At 39.6% G+C, this 9,205-nt stretch overlaps 1 long non-coding RNA gene across 2 annotated transcripts; it reads left to right on the forward strand.

Annotated features, from left to right (window-relative positions):
• Window positions 1–961: 961 nt before the first annotated feature.
• On the forward strand, window positions 962–8,638 carry LOC137191368 (uncharacterized). 2 transcript variants are annotated; one of them, XR_010930392.1, is made up of 3 exons: window positions 962–1,172; window positions 4,821–7,899; window positions 8,029–8,638. It is a non-coding gene; the product is annotated as an uncharacterized lncRNA (long non-coding RNA). The 2 variants fall into 2 exon arrangements; XR_010930394.1 differs by lacking the exon at window positions 962–1,172 and adding an exon at window positions 1,237–2,149.
• Window positions 8,639–9,205: the final 567 nt, after the last annotated feature.

Raw genomic sequence — 9,205 nt, forward strand, 5'->3', positions numbered from 1 at the left:
AATAATTATCTCCATCTCTGAGTTTCTTTCCTGTTCCAGTTTGGGGTTTTTTGTTTCCATTTTAACAAAATTCCCATCCATATCTATTTATATATTATAGGTATATTAGATTTGACTGATTAAAAAAATAAGATTACATGTTTTGACTAAACAGCACATCACATAAAACACAAAATGAGTAAAATGGGACCTTAAGGACAAAGTGCATGGGAGCATGTCAACTGCTGGTAAACAAGTTTGTTACAGACCGGCTACAGCTACAGTTCTTTTGGGGCCACTTTGTTGCTATGTGTGACTAACAAGTCATATTCATAACTTCCAGAGTTGGTTGCCTTGGCTACAAGGAGACCTTGAATGCATTTCAGTACATCACCTGCTCCTTTGACAGGGACTGAGTCTGGAAGAGTGATTGAGAAGCTGATAGCTTCCACAGAGACCTACACAGACAGGGTAGTTTGATAAACGACACAACCTTTTGTCATTAAAAGCAAACTAATGTCTACTTGTAAGCCCCTGTCACAGGTTGCATGTGACTGACAGTGATTTGTCTTACTGAGATTGTTTCACTCAAGCAGTTTTACAGACCTGGAGAAGAAAAAACTGTTTATTATTATGTGAGGGAACTTAGCCACAGTGTCAAGGCACGTGGGAGGCAAACTCAGACTCGTCCAATCACTAAAAAGGTGATTTATTCAGACCAGTGTCTCAAGAAAAAAGAAAAAAAAATCAAAGTTATCTTAACTGGCTTAACTCAAGTGACCTCAACTTGAGACATGCTTATGTGCACACAGCTGCACAGACATCCTCTTTACTTACTGCTATACCTCTAAAGCAACAACTCTCCCCTTAAAAAGGCCCTCAGATCTATCTGGGCAGACCCATATTTCTTACAGGAGTGTCCTTTCCCTTATACCAAAAACTGTTATATGACAATGTCACTTGTATCACTTAAAGGCACAATATGTAATTTCAGCCGCTAGGCGTCTCATTCAAAACAATAACAAAAGACGGAGTGTGACGACGGTGTGAAGTAGCAAGGGATCATGGGAGTTGTTGTCTTCGTTGTTAAATAACTAGCTTCACCGGGATAGGATTACTACAGTGTTCATCGTTCAGGATGTTTTTACCTGCAGAGGTCTCCTCCTCTCCACAAACGGACCCGGAGATTACAGGTAAAAACACTGAATAAAGCTGTTTTACCCAAAAAATCAGTGTTTCTCAGACGATGTACGGCGACCACCGGACGTCCGGTACGGGCTGTTAGCTGAGCTGCTGCTTGTTCGGTTTATTTCTCTTATAACTTTAGATCCAGACGTTCGGCCGGTTTCTCCCGGGAGCCGAATTATCCACAGAGGTCTCCTCCTCTCCAAAAACAAATGTACACGCAGATTAAAATCGTTAAAAATACTAATTAAAGCTGTTTCACCTAAAAAAAAATCAATATTTCTCCGACGATGTTTGGTGACCACCGGACTTCCTGGAGGGGCTGTTAGCCGAGCTGCTGCTAACGTTTGTCCAGTTTATTTCTCTGATAACTTAAGATCCAGACGTCCAATGACTAAAATCCTTCTTCCGGCTAAAAGATATAGTTGAAAGCAACCTAAATTTATCATGAAAATGTGACTTAAAACTGAATAAAAGTCAATTTATAACAGTTTGTGTGGAACAACCACAACGCCGATGTATTATCTTGTATGTGTTTAAGTTACTCTTTGGTAGACGCCATTGTAGCGGACAAACACAGCGCCGCCGTATGCATCTGGTGCGTGTTTACTCTTTGGTAGAGGAGGTATGACGTCATTGACAGGCGACCAAATGAAACGGTCCGTTACTTTGATTAAATTACAGATTTCTCTGGGTTTGAACATTGTTGGAAACATTTGGGATAATGTAAGCACACAACTCAACAACATATATAACATAGGTCTAGTTGTTCTTAGACATTTTAATGTGGAATAATTACATATTATAGCTTTAATATTGTTTACACACTCAATCCACAATATAGTCTTCACCCTGAGCCAAAATAAGCACAAATAACATAAACTTGGTCCAACTCATGACATCACTGGTGATCTCAGCAAGAGCTTAAAATCAGGAAGTCATCGGGTGACTCCCCCTTTGTCTCCTGGAAAGCATGATGAGTATGGTAAGTAACAAAGCAAGCCAATATATAACTCAGGAAACTTAAATCAATAAATAATAAGTGAACTTAAACAATACTTGATTAAACCCGAAATGCAGATGTAAATCTAGCAAAACAGACAAAACCTGGGAGAGTGTATGTGAAAGCAATGTCACAAATATAGATGGTATACTGGTTAAAGCAAACAAATGTTAAGAAATACAGTAAAGTGTAATAGGACAAATGTTGTGGTCGCACCCACTTTGTCACATATTATCACAATAAAAAACAGATAAGAGAATAAAATCTAACATTTTGTGTAGCAGAAAAGTTTTCCCCTCTTTTCCTGTCTTGTTAATCATTTCATGCACATGCAGCCAAGGACTTTATTATCTCAAAGGAAATTTGGTTTGCAGGCAGGCGATAAAGACACAGATCACAAGAGAAGAGGGATGACAGTGAACAGCAGCAATCCATTTTAAAACACATAAAAGCAAAGATCAAATAATCACACACACACAGACAAGTCAGTACTGCAAGTACAAGTTTTAGCCACATCTGGTTCCCTCATTACACGAGTAATCACTCAATGAATGAACTATGTAACAGATAAAGGTAATTATATGGATTGCATAAGTATAAGGACCCCCACCAGGAAAAAACAACAGAAGAATATATTCCCTCTGTTCTGGACTGCAATATAAAATATATAAGTGAAAACTTCTACCATCCTGTATTTAAAAAACTAAGATTAACATCTTAGTCAGATCCTTGTACAATAAAGTGCATATCTGAATTACAAGATTGAGAGATTCAGTATGACAGAGAGTCTGGCGCAACAACGGAGGTCAAACTTCCTATGATGAGACCGATCAGGGTAGTTAAGCATCAGCTGAGCCTTACTGATAACTATAACTGTAAATGTCCTGCAGATGCTGGGCTCGCTGCACCCTCATCACCTTGCTGGCCACCTTTGCCGATTTTTCCAGCCTGTTTTTATTTACCAGACTAAGGCATCATAACCAAGCCACAACACAGTAAGTAAGAACAGATTCAATTAGAAGAGTGTAGATCTCTGCCACGTGTGTCTGGGGGCATGTATAGTATTGTCACTGAGCGTCCTCCTTGGTTCACCTAACTGTATAAACTTAATAAGGTAACAATAAACAGGACAATAAGTCCTAACTTCTAAATTTAAACATTATTTTTTAATAAGAACATTTTGTTGTTACCCACCACACAAGATAACTCCCCTCCCTCCCTCCTTCTGCCCTCCAACGTATCGCATCGTGCCAAACTTTAGTGGGTCATAACATATCGGATTGTTGTTGATCACTTGCGGCTCCTACCAGCCAGTTAAGAGGAGTGAGGAGTCAGCAGTCAATGGCGGTATAAAACGCATTATAAAATAGGTTTTTCAACAATTGTTAATCGCTGCAACAATGAGAGGTCCTTGAGCAAACAGTCATAAATGTGCACAAACAATATTAGGCTGATGGGTCCAGTAGTATGCAAGATTAGCTGCAGACACACACACAACAAAATGCATAATCTCCATGATGATAAAACACTAATGAGATGCAGTAAGTGCATTGAACACCTTAAATGAATTCATCTTAAAAAGAAACCTTTTTAGAGGCAGTATTTGTTTCAAATGATCAGTCACAGTGACCAATGTCCTTACAGTGGATGGTTGTGTTAGTAATACTGGACTGTGTTCTTCAAAAATCAGTGACCGTGTCTTTTAGTTTCTGGTACATTTATCCTGAGATAATCGTCAACAGCTGAACAGCCGCAGCTCTGGGAACCACTGATTTTTGGAAATTGGAAATTTATGGGAGGTTCAACTCACATAAAGTCAGTTTACTCACCTTTTCAAGCTTTTATAAATTCTAAGTCATGGTAAAAACTTGTGTAAAATGGTTCAGGGATGCATAATAAATAGTGAACCTATAATGAAAGTCTGTTAAATGCAAGCACAGATTCATATTGTTCTACAGATGTATACTGTATAGCCACAGTGGGAGATCACTTGCTTTATATATAACCTCATGTTTATTTTACTGCCAATTTATCAATGGAAATGCCAAATGGTAACACACACTTATGCACATACAAAGAAGCTCTTCTTGATCTCATCCAAGATGCTAGGGGACTTACGTCGGTAATGGATATGCATTACTGACTCCTCATTACGTCATCCTGCTAGCAGTGTTTCCCAGTCAATCGCCTGGATCTCCTAGGAGCTAATGTCTTCCACACATCTGGTAAAGATCTCCCTGTGTCCCACTGACTTCCTCCTGTGTATGTGATTGAAGATCAGGCAGTAAATCATATTCTGTGGCAGTGAGCATGAACGGGAATATGAATGAAATCCATTAAAAAATGATGGGTTGGATGGTTTGTATATTTGGATGTTCTTTTAATGTTAAAACTAAAAAGCAACTTACTGTTGCTGTTGAATCGAATGCTTATATTTTAAATTTTACTGTTTAAGAAATTGGAAAAGCAGGTTTAGCTTCATGAGAACTGCTCCATGAAGGACCATGAAAGACTCTGAGGTTAACCATGAAAGTAGAGCTCCTCAAAAACATAATCATTGCCATGCTGGTTTTCTTTTCTGTGTGGTATAGAAAGAAACGTAGGCAGAAGCAGCCTTTACTAAGACCCATTGTTTGGTTTCTTTCTTGGGCAGGATGGAAACTCTGGTGGATGCATACAGTAGCTTCAAAGACAGAGATCATGTGGAGTCGCCAGCACCTCTGGGATTGAGGAAATGACCAGTGACAGGCACTCAGGAAGATGGCGAGTTTGTTTTAAGCGCTAGGAAACAGTACCTGCCATTTCTATGAATGAGGCTATAGTTGTCCATACAGGCTGATCTTTGTGAGGTGTGCCCCCCAGTTCTCCCCTGATCCAGGTTACTACTGTATGCTGCCTTAAACCATACAAAGACCTGCAAAGAGAACTGAGAAAGTTCTTCCCAGGGTGCAGACCTCATTAAAAGAATATGCCCAGGATTAAGGGTAGTACCGGAGTATAGATTCCTCTTAAACAGACACTTCCTGGCCAATGTCACTGTGTTTATATTGTACTTAGCAGTTGAAGTATGTTGGAATTAGACTTCTGATTCACTGAGAAAAAGGAATATAGTGTTCTGTATGCTTCAAATGATGTTGGGTTGTTGAACAGGGCCTGAAAACTCCCACCACATCTCTGCAAATTCAAAATGATGCTTGACAATTTTTGTTTTTCTTTTCAAAACTGACAATCACACTCCACACAGCAATTGGCCAGGTGTGTGGAGGTGTGAAAATAAGGCAGGATTCTCTCCCAGGTCTTCTTCCATTCTTCACACAGTGACTTGAGTCGCTTTTCATGTGTACAAATAAAGGAAATGCCTTCAAGGAGAGATTGTCTGAAGGTGTACGCTGTTATCGCCTCTTGCCCCTCTTTAGGAAGGCAGGCTTTTTGTCCCGCCTTTGAGTTTTGCTGTATAAATCAGGTCTAAACTTTTTCAGTCAGACAACAGATCACCTCGATTAGTCTGTGCCAAGCATATCCCTTACTCACGACCTTTGCCTAAGGTAGCAGTACCTGATTCTACTCTCCAAACCACCGTCCTTGAGGTCGTAGAACTGCCTCGGTCTTGTTTCTGTATTTTCTCATATTTTTCTTGGTCTTAACAAGGCGTCTACAGCCATATTGGCAGCTCTGTGAGGCCAGCTGAGGCGGATGGAAATGTCATTAGTTATGCAGGTACTTTGTCATAAACCAAAGTATTGGATAAACAGAAATTTGAAGATGAAGGGAATCACCAAAGTAAATACAGTTTCATCCTGAGGGGAACACTAATGTCTGCACCAAATTTCATGGTGTTCCATCCAGTAGTTGAGATACAATATTTCACTAAAAAGAAAAAGTCAGAGGATCACCATAATCCCTAGGATTCATCCTCTGGAGAACATGAATATCTGTACAAAATTTCATGGCAATCCATCCTTTTAGGTGCTAATATCAAACCAGCAAAGTATTGGACTGAGAGCCATGCCACTAGCTAAAAACGACTGGATGTTTACTTCCTGCCAATGTCTGGTGCCCTCAAACGTTTATGCATTCATGTTATTTGGATCTTATGCTGTGAACAGAGCTCCTGCAGATACACCTGACCAAAAACTCCTTAAAGGATGGTTTCATTTTTTTCAAGTCAACACTGACATGCCCATATCAACATTGAAAGACTTTTGCTCTGAGTCAGACATACTAAGTAGGTTTCTTCCAAAATTAGATTGATAAAAAAAATGTTAACACTGAAAGGGAAAACAAAAAGGGGGCCAAAAAGCACAACAGCTAACAAAATATCTCACAAACGGGCAAAGCAAATTTCAAGGTCAGGAAAACACCAAACTGTAGAAGTGCAGCTTGCACCGCCTGTTGTGCCGCCACAAATGTAGGGCTCTAAAAGTTTGTCGCTTCATCACCCGCCATTGTTAGCGTGGTAAGTGTGGCTTAGAGCATCACTAGCAGTTACCAGCGTAATTGCACAGTGTATGCGATTAGGATCTTAATAATGCCTTCAGCAGCCAGTGCGTTGAGCCAGGACATGTGGTCTAATACATGGATTAGCACAAGGGATATCCTAGAGGGGGACTTTCCTCTATATACCCAGAGGCATTATGGGACACGCTTAACTCTAAATCCCTATACCAGTCTGAGGGCAGAGCAAGCACTTGTTATCAATTCATCAGTGTCATTGTGGAATTACTGGTCAAGGGCAAGAAATTCCTGGACAAATACTGCGGATAGAGTGAATGGAGAAACTAAGTCAGCCCTCTGTGCTGTTACTCACTTTGGAAAAACGATTAAATCAACATTAAAATGATCAGACAGCTTTCAAACATTCCCCAGGTTAGTTAAAACTCAAGCAAACAGTAAAATTATTACCCAGACTGTCAGTTGTAAACATTTATTTTTAGGTATTTCTTACCATGGAATCACATTGTTTAAGTCACTGAATGAGTCTGTGAGTCTGCCCCCTACCACCTTCTAAGCACTTCCTGACAGGCTTCCCTGCACCTTCCAACAGATAATCTGTAGATCAACTAGCTCAGCTGCTTGCTTGTTTACAACCTCTCTGATCGTCTGAGTGCCCCGTTGGACTTCGTTGTGGCGACGTTGCCGCATTCCTAGATCGCAGCAATTACTTTGGTGAATATAATGTTATCATAAACGATAGGAATGATGACTAACCTGGAACTATCCCTCAGTGTAAGGCCCAGAAACACGGGATGAACTGTTTATTAAATGAAATGTCTTTAAAGTTCTTGAAAGTGCTGAAAAACACATGACTTAAATATCTGAGAATGAATGCTCTATCATGGATGAATGGATGGTGGTTTTGTTCCATTTCTTTTATCTGTTTAAAAACGATTGATTGATTGACACAGATTCCAAACCTCGTATACATTTTGCATGATTCTGTATCTCAGGATTAATCTGCATCATGAGCCTCAGCAGAGGGCAGGCTTGTCCCAGGTTTCACTGCAACACAAACACAAACAGGAGGGATTTGAATATATCATACTTTTCTTCCTCTTGTGTTTTGTATTCCATAAAATCTTTATCCTGTCTCATGTATGATTAACAGAACTGTTGTTGTTCTCATGTATTTTTATCAGCTGAAACAGCCACCGTCACCCACTGTGATTCACTATACCCCTGTGTGTATTATTAGAGATGCAGAGAGGAAAGATAGCCTTGTAGACTGCTGACAGGTGAGGAGAATGATTAATGTTGTCTGACACACATTTTCTCCCATCTATCTATCCATCCTGCCCACCCTCCTGCCACCTCCTCAGCGTGGTCAACGTGCCCATGCGTGATTAAACAGTGTGTTTTTGCAGCATTCATCCCTTTTCCCCTCAATGATATCATTTGAACCACTTCCCCTCATCCTCCGGGTGTATATTTCCAAACCTCGGTCAGATTTCTCTCTAAGCTCAGCTTTTAGTGAAGAGTGAGGCCTACCAGGAGTACTCTTGTGTTTCCTCTGTTGGATACACAAGCAGCCATTCTCTATCTCAAAGGTAAACAGTGGGCGGCCACTGAGGAATCTCCCTGCTGAGTTCATTTACACTGCAGGATGGGGATGCAGCTCCATGCAGAGGGAGAAATACAGCCAGGAGTCCCAGAAAGACACAAGAACTCTTGTTACAATGTACTTTGTTTAGTTCATTAATGTTCCTTTTTAAGCTGCTTAACTGTATTTTGCTCGACTGCATACTGTGTTACATCAAGTGACAGATTTTGCTGGCTGATTAAATCTGTGTCATAATAATTGAACTAAATTATTTTCTTCCACTGATGGATTTCTCTTTTGTGGTCATTTTGTTTTTAATTTTTCAGTTTCAGTTCTGAATTTGAAGCACATGAGTTGAGTCAAGTTAACTACCTTAACTTAAATGTAAACATGATCGACATTAACAAATATTGAAGTAAAGTAACATTACTGGAGGTGTTTATTTATTTATTCATTGTTTGTTTATTGTAGCTGATGTGGTTGTTTTCCTGAGGTCCATCGTTAGCATAGTGGCTTATTAATAGCTAGTGTTACCAGCTAGTAGCACATTATAAATCAGTTTAGCAACAATTTTACAGTGAATTACAACGTGCAATATCTCAGAAATGATGTTTCTGATTTCATGTTTGGTTAAAACAAGGCTGGTTGAAAAGAGAAATCCTGCCTTCAGGAAGATAATTAGCAGTTTTTGTTAAAACTATTTTAGGTGCTGTTGAATTGTGCTGTTGTATTGAGTGTTTTTTCTAATATTTTCTGTTCCCCATTTATATCAATGAGGTTAGAAAACTATTAGAAACACCTCTCAGTATAAGACGACTCATCAGAATTTCCTGCAGTGCTGCTGTATGACACTGCGTTAGTTTTAGCTAGGTGTTCCTAATAAATTGCCAATGAGCCTTGAAATCGGTCATTGAAATAAACAATAGTTATATGTAACCTGTTGTGCTTTTCAACCTAGTTTAGCCCAGTTTCAATCTAGATGTCTCGACGTTTTTTGACCT

This window comes from Thunnus thynnus, chromosome 2 (assembly GCF_963924715.1).
Source record: "Thunnus thynnus chromosome 2, fThuThy2.1, whole genome shotgun sequence".
In the NCBI taxonomy this organism is placed as follows: Eukaryota; Metazoa; Chordata; class Actinopteri; order Scombriformes; family Scombridae; genus Thunnus; species Thunnus thynnus.